Below are 18,150 nucleotides of genomic sequence, written 5' to 3' on the forward strand. Positions count from 1 at the left end.
ACGGCACCAAGCGCCCGACCACCGTTCCCACTCTACAAGGGAAAGGAGATCGACTGCTCGGACCTCCTCCAAGCGCTCGATCGCGCTGACTCCAAGCTACTCAAAGTCTCCCAACTAATAGATGGAGTTCTGCGCCGGCCCGACCAAGCTGCTCGAGCGGATTTTTCGAAATCCCGCCGGCCAACTCGTGTCGCCACACACGAACGGCTGGGAACGTCCCTGACGATAACCTCAACCCCCTCAGGACGATCCGTCGAGCTCAAAAAGGAAGACTATCCTTGCGGCCTGAACAACTCGGCCTCTGTTTACACACAGCATGTCCAATCCGTTTTCAGCAAGGCGGGTTGGTCGCCGACAAGGAACAATCGTCACCATGTCAACATGGTGACAATCCGAGAGCTACGGGACGGCCGGGTTTCCAGCACCAACTCAAGCACCGGCTCCGTCCCCACCGAGGTTATAAACACCGAAGACGAGGGCTACGACCTGGATTTTCCTTCACACCCTCCGGGTTTCGACCGATTCCCGATATTCCCCCCCCCCGGCGAGGGGATATTGTGTTCAATGTCAGCGCCGACGAACCGGCCGTTGACGGAGAAACAGATGACCAGAGGCAACTCCGCGAACAGCGTAACGCCGATCGCGCCCGACGGCGTGCGGACGAGCAACAACAGATGCCACCAAGTAACCTCAACGATGCCTTTGACATGGTCGGGGACCAGCCAGTCTACAAAACGCCAAGCGCCAACGTGGCTGTCGCCATGGCCAACCTGGATCGGCTTCCTAACACCCCCGAATGCCAGGGAGTCCGGACCAGCATCCGAGCACACCTGATCGCCGCAATGGGACAGACAGCCACTCTGCTCAAGAGAGTCCAGGACGTCTCTTATACGGAAGCCGCCTCCGACCAGACTAATCGTAGCCAGGTCTCACCCAGCATGCGTCACCGCAGCCGCTCCCCCGACAACCGTCGAGGGGACTCGCGGCGCGACGATGGTGGTCGGGACGCCGATGGCCGCCGCAAGCAAATTCATGGCGTACGCGGCCAAGAAGAAGATCAACACAGGGATCTCCGCCACAACATCCCTCCCAAGGATGCCCGGGACCGCATCAACAGGCGCGCCGCAGAGAGAGCAGTCCACGAAAACCTGCGCCGCATCGAGTACGATGCGACCCACGGTCCTCCGGGCCTAAGACAGTTCTCCTCACACCTCCGCCAGGTCGTGTGGCCCCGCAATTTCAAGCTCGAAAAACTTAAAAAATACGACGACAAGGAAAATCCAGAGAACTGGATCACTCTCTATGAAATCGCCGTCCGATCAGCGGCAGGAGATGAGCACGTCATGGCTAACTACTTCCCCGTAGTCCTCGACCAGGCTGGTCATCAGTGGCTTCTCGGCTTGCCCGAGGACTCCTTCGACTCTTGGGAAGAGCTACGCCAGGCTTTCATCGACAACTTCATCGCCACATGCGAGCAGCCCGGAAACAAGTATGACCTTGAAAGGATAAGAGACAGGAAGAATGAACCTCTGCGCGATTACATCCGACGATTCTCGGATATGCGCCTCAAAATCCCGAAGATTTCTCATGACGAGGCCATCTCAGCCTTTATCAAGGGCTTGCGTTTCCATGAAGCGCTGAGGAACAAACTGTTGCGTAAGCGCCCATCAACGGTAGCAGAGCTCCTCGCCACGGCTAAATATTACGCCGATGCCGATGACGCAGAAAAACTAATCCGAGACGATGCGAGAGGCCCCGACCAGCCTTCCCGGCGAGATGACGGTCGTGGTCGCTACGACAACAGAAATCACCGCCGCTCCGACAACCGCGATCACCGAGAGGGTTGGGATCGGCGGCGCGACAGCCGCGACGACTTCAGAGGAAAGCGCCCTCGCGACTACGACCACGAAGTAAATACGGTCAAACGTCCCAATGGACGACGGGACTACCAAGACGACTACAACAAAACGTTGAAGGGACCGTGCCAGCTACACCCAAAGTCTAACCATACCATGGAAGAGTGCCGCGTCCTCAAAAGTATCTATACACGGCGGGCCGCCCAAGAGGACTCCGCCAAGAAAAATAACAAGCGTGACGGGCACGACCACGAAGATGAGGATGAGGACCAAGATAGGGACCCCCGACACCAATACGTCAGCCCCACTGACGTGGTCCACTCCATTTTCGGGGGCAAGGTCTCCACTGAGTCCAAGCGAGAAAGAAAGCTGTTAAAGAGAGCCTGCCTCAACATAGACAGCACGGACGGGCCGATCGCAGATCCGAAATTTCCCGCGTGGTCCCACAGGGAGATCTCGTTCAGCAGGAAGGACCAGTGGGCCGCTATCCCAGAGCCGGGTCGTTTCCCACTGATTCTTGATCCCTGCATCAATAGCATCAGATTCGAGCGCGTGCTCGTGGACGGGGGAAGCTCCATCGACATCCTCTTCCGCAACAGCCTGCCCGCCCTCAAGATATCATCGGCACAACTAAAACCTTACGACGCCCAATTCTGGGGGGTTTTGCCAGGTCAAAGTTCGGTGCCCCTCGGACAGATAACATTGCCTGTCCAATTCGGCACACCCGATCACTTCCGGACGGAGTTCATCAACTTCGTAGTCGCGGATTTCGACGGGACCTATCACGCCATACTGGGCCGCCCATCGCTGACAAAGTTCATGGCAGTCCCGCACTACTCATACCTAGTCCTTAAGATGCCCACGGAGAAGGGTGTCCTAACCGTCAGAGGCAACGTCTACACCGCGTACACCTGCGAAGAAGAAAGCTTCAAGATCACCGAGGCAATCGACCTCTCAATCCGCATGGCGGAAACAGCAAACCAAGCCGCACAGCTGCCTCCCGACCAGCTCCGATTACCTGAGCAGGAGACAGCCAGGAAGAACTCGAAATCCAAGGAGTACAAAGAAGTGCAGCTGGTCGAAGGCAACCCCGAGAAGACAGCCCTCATCGGGGCTAACCTGGATCCAAAATAGGAAGACGCGCTCGTCAGGTTTCTAAGGGACAACGTGAGCGTTTTCGCATGGAAACCCGCAGACATGCCCGGTGTCCCACGAAACCTGATCGAGCACTCCTTAAATGTCTCGAAGACCGCAAGACCAATCAAGCAAAAACTGCGACGGTTCGCTCGTGACAAAAAGGAGGCTATTAGGACAGAAATAACACGGCTTCTAGCAGCCGGATTCATAAAAGAAGTGTATCACCCCGATTGGCTCGCCAATCCGGTTCTTGTACGCAAAAAGAATAATGAATGGAGAATGTGCGTTGATTACACCGATCTCAACAAACACTGTCCTAAAGATCCTTTTGGTCTTCCTCGCATCGACGAGGTGGTCGACTCAACGGCCGGATGCGAACTCCTCTCCTTTCTAGATTGCTACTCTGGTTATCACCAGATCTCGCTAAAGGAAGAAGATCAGATCAAAACATCCTTCATCACACCCTTCGGCGCATACTGCTACACTACCATGTCTTTCGGACTTAAAAACGCCGGGGCCACTTATCAAAGGGCCACCCAGCAATGCTTCCACGACGAGATTCGCGATGACCTCGTCGAGGCCTATGTGGACGACGTGGTCGTAAAAACAAGGGACGCGAGCACCCTAATCGACAACTTAGACCGAACCTTCAAGGCACTCAATAGGTACAAGTGGAAGCTCAACCCCAAGAAATGCATTTTCGGCGTTCCTTCCGGTCTACTGCTCGGCAACGTCGTCAGTTGCGACGGCATACGACCAAACCCTTCAAAAGTCAAAGCCGTACTCGACATGCGACCACCGAAGAACGTCAAGGATATTCAGAAGCTAACCGGATGCATGGCCGCCCTCAGTCGTTTCATCTCAAGGCTGGGAGAAAAAGGCCTCCCTTTCTTCAAACTATTGAAAGCGTCAGAAAAATTCTCCTGGACCGAAGAAGCCGACGCTGCGTTCACTCAGCTTAAGACCTTCCTCACTTCACCACCTGTCCTCACAGCGCCTCAGCCCAATGAAAACCTACTCCTTTACATTGCTGCAACCGACAGGGTTGTTTCCACGGCAATAGTGGTCGAGCGAGATGAACCAGGTCACGTCTTCAAGGTCCAGAGACCCGTTTACTTCATAAGCGAAGTCTTAAACGAGTCCAAGGCCAGGTACCCACAAATACAGAAGCTTATATACGAAAACCTGATAACGTCAAGAAAGCTGAAGCACTACTTCGACGGCCATCGAGTCCTGGTGACAACCAGCTTCCCTCTCGGGGACATCCTGCGCAATAAAGACGCCAATGGCAGAATCGTGAAATGGGCAATGGAATTATGTCCATTTTCCCTGGAGTTCCATAGTCGCACCACTGTCAAGTCTCAGGCCCTGGTCGATTTCATTGCTGAATGGACGGATCTCAACGAGCCTTCCATTCCTGATGTCTCAGACCACTGGTCAATGTTCTTTGACGGGTCCTTGAACATCAACGGTGCAGGCGCTGGGATATTGTTCGTATCACCCAACAAGGACAAACTCCGTTACGTCCTTCGGATCCTTTTTCCGGCGTCAAACAACGTCGCCGAATACGAAGCATGCTTGCATGGCATACGACTAGCCGTTGAACTGGGGGTCAAGCGCCTCTATGTCTATGGCAACTCCGCTTTGGTCATCAATCAGCTCAACAAGGAGTGGGACGCAACCCACGAGAAGATGGATCTATACTGCAAAGAAATTCGCAAATGGGAAACTAACTTCTATGGCATAGAGTACATCCACGTGGTCCGGGATAAGAACCAAGCAGCAGATGCGTTGTCAAAGTTAGGCTCATCTCGGGCCCAAATCCCGCGGGGTATTTTCGTCCAGGACATCCATGAGCCGAGCGTAAGCTCCCCCCTGGTCGACAAGCAACCCACCGAGGCAATGCTCATAGATGACGCCACTCCGACAACCGGTGGGCATGACTGGCGTACCCCGTTCATCAAATACATATCAGACGGGACAGGCTTTCAGGACAAAACAGAGAACGAGCGCCTCATTCGACGATCAAAGAACTACATCCTGGTCGACGGAAAACTCATGCGGAAAACCGCAAGCTCCGAAGTACTGCTCAAGTGCATACCCCAAGATGATGGTATCAAGCTCTTGGAGGACATACACGCTGGATCCTGCGGCAATCACGCCGCATCTAGAACGCTGGTCGGAAAGGCTTTCCGAGCAGGTTTTTATTGGCCAACCGCGGTCGGCGACGCAGAAAAACTGGTTCGGCATTGCGAAGGATGTCAGTTTTTCGCTAAGAGGACCCACGTACCTGCCCATGAAATTCAAACCATCCCGTCGTCTTGGCCCTTTGCTTGCTGGGGGCTTGACATGATCGGACCATTTAAACCAGCCCCGGGCAATTTCAAGTTTGTCTTCGTGTTAATCGACAAGTTCTCCAAGTGGATTGAATACATGCCCCTGGTCAAGGCAACCTCCGAGAAGGCTGTGGAGTTCCTCAATCAAATCATACACAATTCGGCATCCCGAACAGCATAATCACCGACCTGGGCACTCAGTTTACTGGCACCACTTTTTGGGATTTCTGCGATGACAGAGGCATAGTCATAAAATATGTGTCAGTGGCACATCCACGTGCCAACGGTCAAGTCGAACGTGCTAACGGAATGATCGTTGACGCCCTAAAGAAAAGGTTGTACACCGAAAACGACAGAGCACCCGGTCGATGGATGAAAGAATTGCCGGCAGTGGTCTGGGGCCTCCGAACTCAGACCAGTCGAAACACAGGGGTGTCTCCCTACTTCATGGTGTACGGTGCAGAGGCGGTCCTGCCGTCTGACATACACTTCGGATCTCCTAGAATCGAGCACTTCGACTAGGCGACCGCCGACAACGCCAGAGAACTCGAAATCAATTGCATGGAGGAAAAGCGTTTAGTTTCATGTCTCCGAACAGCAAAATATATCGCGGCAGTCAGGCGATACTACAACAGGAACGTCAAGGACCGTTCCTTCGTGGTCGGCGATCTGGTGCTTCGATGGAAAACAAGCCAGGAGGGAATGCACAAGCTATCCACTCCCTGGGAAGGACCCTTCGTGGTGACCGAGGTCACACGACCTACGTCCTACAGATTGGCATACCCAGACGGAACACGAGTGCCTAACTCTTGGCACATCGACAAACTGCGACGTTTCTATCCATAAAGTTTTAATGACTTTCTTTTGTAAGTATCTTATAGTTTTTGATAATGAAATTCTCTATTTTTTGCCTATACCTTGTCACACACAGCACTCGGCAAAACTCCTGCAATGGATGCTCTTAGCGACAACCAAGACAAATACGGTGACACGTCACTCAGATGTTCTTACAGCGCTCAAAACAACAGTCATGACAAAAAGTAAACTTTATTACAAACTTTACATACAAAGTTTACAATAAATACCCTGACGGGCAGACACTAGTCTATTCCTACAGACTACTTTATTGGCCTAGCTGCTCGGGCTGATCACCCGCCTGGCCCTGCTGCCCGGACGAAGGGGTCGGGGCCACCGGCGCCTGGCTGGTCGAGACCGCAGGCGTCGACCGCCCATCTCCCGCAATGGTCGCGCCCGACAACTCCCTGGCCGACCTATCTGAACTCGGCTGGTCTGGAGGAGTGGCCGTTCCGCACAGATTGATGTCGCCGATCACTGTCGACGACAAGTCCAGCAGACCACCCCGAAGCTCGTCCGCTTCCTGTGGGCCGACTTCCTTCGGGTACCCCTTCTCCAGCCTGCTCAAGTCGACCAGGGGGTAGTGGGCACGCACCATGCTGAGGACGTGCGCGCCGGCACACTCCCCGGCGTCCTTCACAAACTGCTGGAGCCAGTCCCACGCCCGTTGCGCCTTCTCGACCGGGGTCAACTGCGGCGCGCGGGGCTGGCTCTCCGGGAGCTCGGGACTGATCAGGTCTAGGACCGGGGACACTCCTTTCCAGATCCTGCAACAGTTGACCTTCCAGGAGTCCCGGTCCTTGATCAGATCATCCAGATGCTTTTTGGCGTTCACCTTGAGCACTGCAAACGAAACGAAGCGTTATTTTCGGCATACCAAACAAACAAAGGGGCAGGCAGCAACCAACAAGGCGGCACCCATTACCAGATAGCTCCCGGTCTTTTCGACCCAATTCCTCTACTGCTCGCCGCCCGGACTCCAGCGCACCGGCGAGCTGTTGGCTGAGCTGCTCCTCCAAGTCTGCGTGAATCATAAACTGGTCAGCAAAGCAAACTATACAAGTACGCAAAGCTGCTCGGAGCGTGTGACTAACCTTCTTGCAGCCGGTACTGATCGGCCAAACGACGAGTGAGGTCGAGACGACGCTCCTTTTCGGCACTCATCTCGGCCACCTTCTCCCCGACCTCCGACCGCAACCGGTCTACCTCCGCGGCAAGGGCCTTGTTCTCGGCCATGACGCCTTCTATCTGGTCAAAGCACCGTTTCCGGTACTTCGCCGTTTTCATTGCGCCCTACAAAGCAAGCATATAACGACCATGCAAGACAAGGCATAGAATGTACAGCAGTATAAAAAGCCGCTTACCTTGACTTCGTCGACGAGGCGCTTGGCCGCGCGCTCCACCCTGGCGGCCTCTTCGGTCTCGGCGAGCTCCTCATGCCCGATAAAGTGATCCCCGCGTTGGCGCCACACATACACGTGTTGGCGGCCATCACGGGGACGACCCTCAATCTCTTCCACCTCATCATCGGAGGCCGCCCGGGTTTCCTCCTCCTGTGCTGCGTCACCCCCGGTGGTGGTCCCAGGTATTACTGGCCCTTGGACCAGACCTGGAGAGCCCGCAGCCGAAGAGGCTCCTGCTCGGGGCGGCGTGGGGACTTCACTCCCCCCGGCAGGAGGAGCGGTCGGAGATCTTCCCTTCTTTGAGGAGTCAGTTGGGGGAGCCTCTCCAGCCCTGGTCGGGCTGCTCGTCGTAGTCGGTGCCGCGCTCGGGAGCCCCTCGGTGCTCCCAGGCGCGACTGCAGCTGTTGGCTGCTCTATGGTCTGGGAGGCCGCATCCCCAGAACCGCGGGCAGGCTCGCCCGTTCCCTGGCTGGCAGTTTGGCCGGGGTCGACATCCGATGCCGCACTACAGGAACAAAAGTTAAATTTCAAAAAAAAAGTCAAAGAGGAGTCCAAAATACGTAAGTCGAACACTTACAGGTCTGAACGACGGTGGGTGGCGGTGAACCACGTCCTCGCCCGGCCGGTCGGCACCTGCGCCCCCGTCTCGACAACTTGCGGTGCAGGGGCGTCGCTGGCCACTCGATCAGTAGCGGCCGGTGCATTATCTGGGCGACCCCGGGGCCGTCGGACCAACGACGGGGCAGCCTCTTCGTCGTCGTCGTCGTCGTCAACGATCCGCACGAGCCGACGACGCTTCGGTGCTTGGCTGCTCTCCGCCGGTAGATCCGCCGGCAGCTCCGGTGTCGGCAAAGGATCTGCCGGCAATGGCCTCTTCCCCGCTACCCTCTCCTCAGAGGTCGGGACTGGGCGGGCTTGTCCTCTTCACTGCTGGTGTAATGAGTACACCGAGCAGCGTCCTCCTCTGGCGGGTCTTCTCCCGCAGGATTTTCCATCCCCGGTGCCAGTGATACATACACTGTGCACCGGTCGACATCGCCGATCTGCAAAAGCAACAGAGAGGAGTCAGCTGCCGACGATATACGAATGCTAAAACAAAATAATCTGCTACATACCTTTGGTGCTGGTCGTCCTAACTTGAAGGCTTGCACCCGATCACTGCCACGGATGAAGCCTCCGTCCGCGAAGTTAAACAGCTCGTTCAACAGCTGTTGTACCTCCGCTTTCTCCAAGATCTCTGGCCGCATCCTGGTCGGGTCCACGCTTCCGGCATACTCGTACGCCGAGTGCACCCTCTTCTGGCAGGGCATCACCCGACGACAAATGAAGTTGCCGACCACGCCAAGCCCGTCCAGGCGCGACCAGTTGATCAGCTTCATGAGATCCGCCACTGGACCGTCGAACTCCGGGCGGTCGGTCCAGCTCATCCTCTTCTCAGGAATGTATCCCACGTCGCAGAATGTGGAGCTGCCCGGTTCCTCCCTGATGTAGAACCACTTCCTGTACCATTCGGTCAAGGAAGTGTTCCATGGACAGTGCAGGTAGCGATTCTTCATTCCATCACGAAGGTTGAGGTATACTCCACCTGCAAGCTTGGAGCCTCCAACTGCTCCCTTCTTCCTCAAGCAGAAAAGATACCGAAAAAGATCGAAGTGCGGCTCTATGCCAACATAGGCTTCGCACAGGTGGATAAAAGTGGAAATGAGGAGAATTGAGTTCGGGTGCAGATTGCAAATCCCGATCTCATAGTACAAAAGAAGACCTTGAAGAAAAGGATGAACAGGAACACCAAAGCCCCTCTTAATGAAATCTTCAAATACAACGATCTCACCGGCGCGAGGGTCGGGGTAGCTCTCCCCCTCCGGTGCCCTCCAGCCGCCGAGCTCCGGGCCGTGCAGGAGCCCCATATCGACGAGGTCACCAAGAAATTTCATGGTGCTGCGAGACTTCTTCCACTCCTTGGCCATCAGTTCGGCCCTCTTCCTAGAGTCGCTCTTCGCCATTAGAGGTGCGAATGTGGGCTTGAGTTAGGAAGACGCAGGCGATTGGGGGAGATGAGAGCGGAAGGTTTGAAAGCAATGGCAGGGTAAGCAGTACAGGCGGAACTATCAGGCTCTTATAACCCGCAACTCCACCTCTCCCACTTCCCGAATTCTCGGGAAGTGGGCGGGCCATGCGGCGGACGCGGCGTTTCGGTTTACAATGATTATAGACAATTAATGCGGCGGATTTTTCGTACCAATTGATGGTTTCCTTTTCTCAAACCATGCAAAGGCGGCTGTACAGTTGCCAGGCGCAACTTTTCATGCATCCGTCTGACACCCCGTCAGGAGGCCTCGTCGCGTCAACTTTAACTGGGAAGATCTTTTCAAAAAACAAGAAGACACATACGCCAGAAAGTCAACAATCCGGGGACTGCACCGACCATCGGGCATTCGACGCTCGGGGACTGGTCGCCCAGTCTATCAGCTCGGAACTTCAAGGACTGCGCCGACCACCGAGCACTCGACGCTCGGGGACTGGTCGCCCAGTCTATTAGCTCGGAACTTCAAGGACTGCGCCGACCACCGAGCACTCGACGCTCGGGGACTGGTCGTCCAGTCTATCAGCTGGAAGCTTTAAAGGATTGCACCGACCACCGAGCACTCGACGCCCGGGGACTGGTCGCCCAGTCTATCAGCTAGACGCTTTAAAGAACTGCACCGACCACCGAGCACTCGATGCTCGGGGACTGGTCGTACAGTACAGCGACACAGAATTCTAAAAAGCACTTGGTGCTTGGTGACTGGTCGATTAATTTATTCAATTGCAGTCAGACTGGTAAATTCCACTTTTTAGACCTTGCTACAAGGCTCATACTTCGCCTTCCAGCAAGCTCGGGGACTACATCGGTACGATGCATCTGGCGATGCATCTCAGTTACAGAATTTCTTTGAGGACTTTTGTTTTGACCCTGGCACCACGTGCCTGCGTCACCTACTACCAGGCTCGGGGACTAAGTGGGCACACTTCACCTTGCGGTGAATTTGCTTGCTTTTTTGATGTTTATACCTTTCAAAAAAGTAAAGTGGACACACTTCACCAGGAAAGAAATCTTTTTTAATTTAGAGCACCATGCATTCTTCGAACAACCTGCTTCTTTGAACCTGCTTCTTCGATGTCAACGTTGATCAACTGTCTTTTGAGTTGGTCAGAATACCGTTGCAACTGTTCGGGCAACTTTCCTGAAGACGTCAAGCCTCACTGATCGAAGAAGCTCAAGACGGCGTGTTACACCATAATACATGGTGCTCGGGGACTAGCTGTGGGGGTATAAACCCCTATACCCTTACGGCTGGACTTGGGCCAGGAGGCTTGGCCCATTACGAGACGAGTCCAAAGCTTGATCCGACAACCTGGAGTTCCGCGCAAGGAAACAAGATGTGGAGATCAAGCAGGATTCTGGTCGGTTAGAATTGGAATTGACATCGAATTATCCATGGCAATTGTGACCGACTAGGATTAGTTTCCAGATCTGTAACCCTGCCCTCCAGACTATATAAGGAGGGGCAAGGGACCCCCCTGGGACACATCATATTCTCTCAACACAAATCAATACAACCAGACGCAGGACGTAGGTATTACGCCAACTCGGCGGCCGAACCTGGATAAAAAGCTTGTCCGTGTCTTGCGTCACCACCGAGTTCGTAGTTTGCGCACCGTCTACCGATAAACTACTACCGTGGGTATACCCCAAGGTAGACTGCCGACTAGCTTTCGTCGACAGGTACTCTTGTATGTGAAATCTGATTTAACAGTCAATTCTTCTAACGACATCTGCTCTTAATGCACACGCAAGTACTTTTTAAGTGAGACACATGGAAGACATCATAAACTCCTTCTAAACTTTCAGATAGCTCTATTTGGTAAGCCACTTCGTTCCATATTTCCTACATCTTGAAAGGCCCGACATACCTTGGTGCTAACTTTCCTTTCATGTTAAACCTTCACACACTTCTCTTATGTGGCACTTCCAAACACACCTAGTTTCACACTTCAGAACTAATTCTTTTCTCAGGTGTTAACATAACTCTTCTGTCGAGACTGTGCCACCTTTAAGTTTTCTCTGATCACTCTCAATTGTTGTTCTGCATCTCTTAGACATCTCGCCCAAACACTTGTTTTTTTACCTATTTGATTTCAAAACAATGGGGTTCTACACTTCCATCCCTACAAACTTTCAAAAGACTCCCACTAAAGGCTCCTCTACTAACTGTTGTTCTAAGAAAACTTCGCATACGGTAAACTCTTTGCACCATACCGTAATACACAAGCTCACAACATATCTTCTAAGTAATCTTTGTAGTTCCTGTGGTTGCCAAATGAGTAATTTGTAGAGCTCATTTGGCAGTACTAGTGACATCACCCAGTTCAACACTCAACCCTTCAATTTCAGTGTCATTTGAACTCCTCTAGCACACTTTTTATGCTTTGAGCATTCGCAAAGGCTTTTTCTCGTTCAAGTGATATCACTTTTCCTAGTCATAACTCTTGATTCACTCAAATCCATCAATGATGTGACCAGCTCAAATCCAACTTCCTAAAGATGCCCTTTAGATTCTTACGTGCTACACGGATATCACTCCTTAGACCCAAGAAGGCAGTATCTCCATGCTCCACTATGGATACCTCCACATCACACGTCTGTTAATCCAACCCACTTAGTTGACTTATGCACAAGCCACTACTTTTCTTGTATGGAGCACATCTAAGGTCTCGATGGAATAGAAGAACTCTATTTGACAATCTTCATAACACTTTCAGTGAACCTCTGATAGAATTTGATCATTCCAAGTCGATCTCTTATTCACTCTTATGTCAAGATCACTTTGGCCCCAGCAAACCTATGATAGCCTCTTGCCATATCTATAAAACTCTATGTCTCATTCACTTTCCTTTGGTGGTTTCCAACTCTTGCATCCTTAACTTTCTTAAGCCCATAATTAAAGATGACATCTCCTAGATGAGAACTTCCATCAACTAGAACATACTGGTCATGCTCCCTTTAGCAATAAAGCCTTTTGAATCTCAGAAGAATCTATAGTAGATGTAGCTTATCCACTTCCTAAGTTGTCAAGTGACCAATTTCACTAACTTGAGCTAGGATAGATGATTATAATCATGTGATATCTCCAGAGACACTACTTACTTCATGGTGTTTTGAAAGGGCATTAATCTATCATATCAAGGTACTACCCCCCTTAAGATGAGATAGGTCGGGGGACAGTATAAACTGGCTCTCATATTCCGTCTTAGATGCTACACATCACATAGTCTTTTAAATTCACTGTACCAAGTCTCATGATCTAGAGTTGTTTTCATGACTAAGTTCCAAATATTGGTACCTCTATCTTAATTGAATTGCTTCGCTCTCACATCCCATGTATAACTTGGTAGACTTTGGTGTCACCTGATTCTCATAAGCACCACTTCCAAGCTATGTGTACCAGCAATGACGTATATCTCCATCTATATTAGCACACTTCAATGGAACTATTTCTTGCATCAAAAACCAAATTTACCAAACACTTGAGGTCCTTATCGATGATCCAGTGTTAACCAATACTTCTCCCTGTAACTCCTTTGATAAGACTACCCCCCTTAGAAAAGGTAAACTAGGGGCTTAAATGGGTAGTTTGGTCCATCTCTCAAGTGAGTTTCAAATCTTCTAATACCGAAGAGAATCTCATGTGCACCGATATGTGCAAGAAATCTGAAATTCCTCACGATACGGAAACACCAATGCAGTAAAATAGACATAACTTCTTTTCTGTTAATCCAATAAGGTCTTAACTTATACCGTTAGAAACCTTATCAAATTCCCTACAACTTTCATATAGACGGCTTCCTTAGTTTCTGTCTTTAAACCTAGGTAAAACAGCCATACAAGATATCCATCCCGACAATGTCTCAGCAACAGTGCACCAACTTGCAGAAGTCATATCTCGAGTTATTTTGATCATACGGGGACGAGTCTTACATGACTGAAAAGCTTATGAAGTCCTCCGCATCTTCTGTATACCTCACTTTTCCAGATTCTGATGTTAAGTTGGCTCAAAATAGGAACTAACTAGAACTGTCCAGATTTTGAACTGTGCAGCAACAACAACTTATAGATGTCATAACTCAAGTTCTATTAATCCAATAAAGTTGCAGCTTGCATCGCTGGAAAGCTTATCAAAAGACCTAAAACTTTATTATAGAACCTTTTCCCAAATTCCGGAGTTACATTTGTCCAAATCAGTAGGCAACTAAACTGGTCCAGATTCCTGACAGCTCAATGGTGCCAACTTGTGATTTTCGTAATTCCCAAACCACAATAGTTATGAGGGTGATTCTTACGGTCAGGGAAGGATCTTTAAGTCTACTATCACCCAGAATTTTCACATGATTTCTGGTTATCCGAGATGAGGGATTTGGACTAACGAAGATAAGTTGCTCCCAAAAGACAGGATAGAGAAACAAGAGGAACTAAAACCCAACTATTTATTCCATTAGCCTTATACCTTAGATCTATAAACTAAATGAAATTGTGGAGAAACCCACAAGGTCATTGCACTCATTACAAAAATCCAACTCAAACATAAGCACTAAGACAAGTCAACCAAACATTAAAGATTCACAAGGCACACATATATAACTAAACTAAACTTTTGCCACTGACGTTTATTACAAAGGGGGACTTCCTACTTCTTAAACACGTTGTGACTGCAGCGGCATCCAGGGTAGCATCTCTTGCGTGAAGTTAAGCGAGGTATGTCCTCCACCTCATTGATCTTAGGTAATCCACCACGACTTCTCCACTCATCAATCTCATCGAGGGCTTCCTCGTAGTGTTGCCTTACTTTTGCCAATTCCAGTTGACTGTCTTCTAGCTTTGGATGCATGACTTGGATAGTCAAAGCCATCTCCTTTAGTTGTTCATTCTGCTCCAAGTAGGGGTCAGCCATCACACATTGCAAAGTGCCTGGTGGACGACGACGAAGATACTTTTGTTTGCTATTCTTCCTCTCTTCGTAGTGCTTTCCGTGATATGCCAGAAGAGCTTGATGGGCAGCATCAGATATGCTAGCATGCTTACTGAAACGGTCACTGAGAGACGAATGAATGGATTCCACCACGCGTGAACCAGTAAACTCATTCCACCTTGTGATGTGTGCTCTGTGCTCCAGTGGCTCTCATACTTAGGATGAGTCCACTTAGTGCACTTATATTCCACCTTGGCTTGCTGTTCAGGATAGTGGACTTGTAGTATACGCACAAGCCGAGGGTGAAAGAAATCTTCCCCACTAGAGGATGTGGTGAAGTACTCCTTCCGCCAACAAGTATCTCTTGCTGGGACAGGGCGAGCTTCTTCATACTCCGATTCCGTTAAGCCATAGATACCCCGAGTCAAGCATGGTCTTCCAGAGTTGCTGCGAGCAATCTTCTCATTACGAACCATCTATGGAATTAGACCAAGAGGGAGTTAGAATAGAAGCAATACTTTTAGAATAGAATTAGATGATAGAAGCAAAAGAATTTTAGCAAATAGCAAGGGTGAGATAGTAAGCATGAATGTAGTGAAGCAAAGATGACTAAAACGACCATTACTATCTAGGCTTGCGTCCTACAGTCAGCATTGCTTTGATACCACTTTGTAGCACCCGATTTTAAGAACAAAACCAGATACACACCATATGTGAGCCCAGGAAGTCAAATCTCACATATAGCCATAAATAGGGGTAATATCAATAGACAATGCACAGTTGTACTGTATGTCCCGGATGGTCAGATACAGATAAGTCCTTATGGAGAGAAACTAGAGCACCATAAGATAGCCCAATGCTCCAGCCCTCTTTACCAAAGTTGCTAAAAAGTCCTCTTTTAATGTTTATTGCATATTCTATATTAATCAAATTACAAGATCATGGTTTAGTGGAGCACTAGCATAAGCTACCCAATGCGAACCATAGGTGACAAGGTATAAGATCAATACTAGGAAATCCTTAGCAAGAAGACACATGCAATATGAATTGTGTGATTAAAGTTATTAGGAAACAAGGATGATCCCTTGCTATACTTGCCTTGAAACTCAGATCCTTCTTTTAGTTCCAAATCTTCCACAATCTGCTTCTTGATCACCACGTAAAAGCTCACCGACTAAACTCAGTCATCACATCAACATCAATCATCCAGAGGCAATCATACAAAGCAAACAAACCTATAATTAGAACAATACACCAATAGTAGAAAATAAAGATGAAAAGTTTATAAAATGAATCTACGTCGTACAACGATCACACAGACGTAAAGATCACGAAAATCGGAGCTATAACGAAGAAGTTATGATTTTCCTAAGATTTTCTTTAGAAAAATAATTAATTAAATAGGATCATGAAAATAAAAGGTTGTAAACTTGTAAAACAGTGAGACTAACCTGTAGGCCTTGTGATTATGAATCTAACGCAATTTGAACGGGTCAAATCAGAGTTAAAACAGATATTTTTTGAGCAATATAAAACTAGTGGCAAACTTGTAATTTTCTGAAAACGTATTTTGAATCTGCGCAGACGGGAATACGCTTTCGGAGTTAGAAAACGTATTTTGGAAAATCCGCTAAGGACCGCGGGTTGACTCTTTAAAAACTTTGGGGGCTCTTTTGCAAAATAACGTGGCCGAAGGGGTATCCTCCATCTAGGGCCGTTGGATCGCGGGTGAATGGCCGAGATTAGATCGCAGGGGAGAGAAGGGAGATGGCCGGCTGGAGCTGCAAGGGCCCGCGGCGGCGCCATGGCCGGGATGGCCGGAGCTCACGGTTTGGGCGATTTAGGGCACGAGAGACTAAACCGAAAGCACCGGAACGCTTAGGAGCTCGGTGCGAACTCACCTGAGGCTAAGATTGGAACCGAGGGAGTCCAACTCGGGCTTGCGACGGCAAGGGGCAGACGGCGGCTTTGTAAGAAGTTCGGTGGGGGTTAGGAAAGCATAGAGAGCATGAGAACGGAAACGAGCGGTCCCAGCGACTTCATAAGAGAGAAGTGAAGCTCGGCGAGTCGCTTACGGGGCAGAAACACGACGCAGCGGAGAATCGAGCTCGGCGTGGATCTTGGCGGAGCTTTTTTGGCGAGAACTAAGCGACGCCCAGCGCTAGGATTTGGGATGGGGTTTCACGAGGGTCGGGGCGGCTATTTAAAGGGACACAACGTGCGGGCCAAGGATCGCTCGCGCGGTGGTTGCGGCTCGGGCTCGTGTCCTACCCGGACTGAGGTAGGGGACGGTCCTGACCTCTGGGCCCCACCTGTCGGTGTCCTAGGGACGCGGGACCCACTCGTTAGCGGCCGCAGCGAGGTGCAGGGCGCTGCTGGCTGTGCAACGTGGGCCGGAAACTAGGCCGCGCAGAGAAGAAAGGAGGAGGTGGAGAAAAAGAAAGCAGGTCGCGGGGGAGAAAGAAGACTGGGCCGAGCCCAAGAGCAGCGAGGGAGAGAGATAAATTCTTTTCCTTTCTATTTTCTGTTTCCCTTTTCTTTTAAAACAAAACACATTTCAAAACCAAATTTGAATTCCTTTTAAACTTTAGTCAAAACCACTCATCGCAATAAACCCAATGCAACGGCATGCATGCCCAAACAAGTTGTTAACTCCTATAGTTAATTTTAATTGAAAGAAAAATATTATTTTTCCTATATTTCATGGGCACAAAAATACACAATTTAACATTCTATCCTATTTTGGAAAATTAGAAATTTTTGGGGTGTTACATATGAGGACGCTACGCTAGCCTCATAAACAAGGATCAACTGCAAGTTATAGATCACGGGATTACCACTAGACGCGCAGATGCAGCGGAAGCGACTCGGTGTAGTTGTGCACGTAGTAGCAGTGCAGTGCAGTTGCGTGGTCGTCCACCACACCAATCCCTCTCTCGCGGTTCGTCCTTGTGCTCCACATGCAGCACCTCTGAGGTATCCCACACGTGCAGGGAAGAAGCGTTGTGCCTCCGGACTGCTAGGTCCGCGAGGAGCAAAAGGCACGAGCGTGGGTGAGCGGCGGCGGCTGCCTAATGGTGTGGGTTTTTACCATGTCCGTGTCCCCTTCCTCTCTTATATAAGCGTCCTCCAATCAGCCCCTATTCGGGGGGCCCAATTAGAAGCCCTAAGCCTTGTCTAATTTGGGTCCAACCCGTATTAGGTTTGTAGCCCCTTAAGCGTGCGACCCTATGGGTTCATGTACATATAGACATGGGCCGAGTACTCCTACTCACCCAATAGTTGACAGCGGCCTCTAGCAAGACATGACAACTCCTATATGTACGCAAAAGATCATATTCGACGAACCACTACATACATATACATGTTATTCCCTTGCCACATGATTATTTGGTCCAACTCGTGGGTTAACACTTAACCCAAGCACGGCCATGCATTTGTTGATCCAATCTCTTGAGTGATCCAGTGATATCTCTCTCACTTAGAGAGGGGCAAGTTCCATCTTGATCATCTATGTCTCACAGCATGTTCCCCGAGAAACCCGAAGACTACCTTT

Source organism: Sorghum bicolor, chromosome 1 (assembly GCF_000003195.3).
Source record: "Sorghum bicolor cultivar BTx623 chromosome 1, Sorghum_bicolor_NCBIv3, whole genome shotgun sequence".
In the NCBI taxonomy this organism is placed as follows: Eukaryota; Viridiplantae; Streptophyta; class Magnoliopsida; order Poales; family Poaceae; genus Sorghum; species Sorghum bicolor.